This window comes from Asparagus officinalis, chromosome 9 (assembly GCF_001876935.1).
Source record: "Asparagus officinalis chromosome 9, Aspof.V1, whole genome shotgun sequence".
NCBI classification, from domain to species: Eukaryota; Viridiplantae; Streptophyta; class Magnoliopsida; order Asparagales; family Asparagaceae; genus Asparagus; species Asparagus officinalis.
Genome location: NC_033802.1, coordinates 3,477,486 through 3,478,073, shown reverse-complemented (window position 1 = coordinate 3,478,073; position 588 = coordinate 3,477,486).

Genomic DNA, 588 nt, shown 5'->3' with positions numbered 1-588 from the left:
ATTGGATTGATATGTTAAAACATTTCTTCCCAAAATTTTCTCTAAAACATATTCATAAAACACATACATGCTTACATAAAACATGTCAAGGTGATGGCTTCAAAAATGTTGCATGATGAAAGTATGTAAATAAATGACTATATAAGGTTCATTGATCCGAGCAATATCCTGTTAGGGAATCCGAAGCAAACAATCGGATCCTTGCCCTTCCGGACCTTGTGTTGAAAGTAGGAAAGTACTACAAATAAAGATCTAGCCTTGCAAAAATAGTAAAGGAGACGAACACACAGATTTAACGAGGTTCGGCAACGTGCCTACGTCCTCGAGAGCCACACCACACAATTCTTTTATTAATTGAAAAAGAAATACAAGCTCTCAAATTAGAATTTAATCTCTCTGAGATTCTCTCTCTCTCTTTTCAGTCAAAAACTCTCTTTTTTCGTGTCTTTCAAACCCTAAAAACGTTTGGGGTATATATAGAGTCCTGGTAGAAACAGAATCCAAAACAGTTTAGGAAACTGTTTGACTGCGTCGCGATCGACCGTAGCGGTCGACCGCGCAAATTCCAGAGAGTTGAGCGGTCGACCA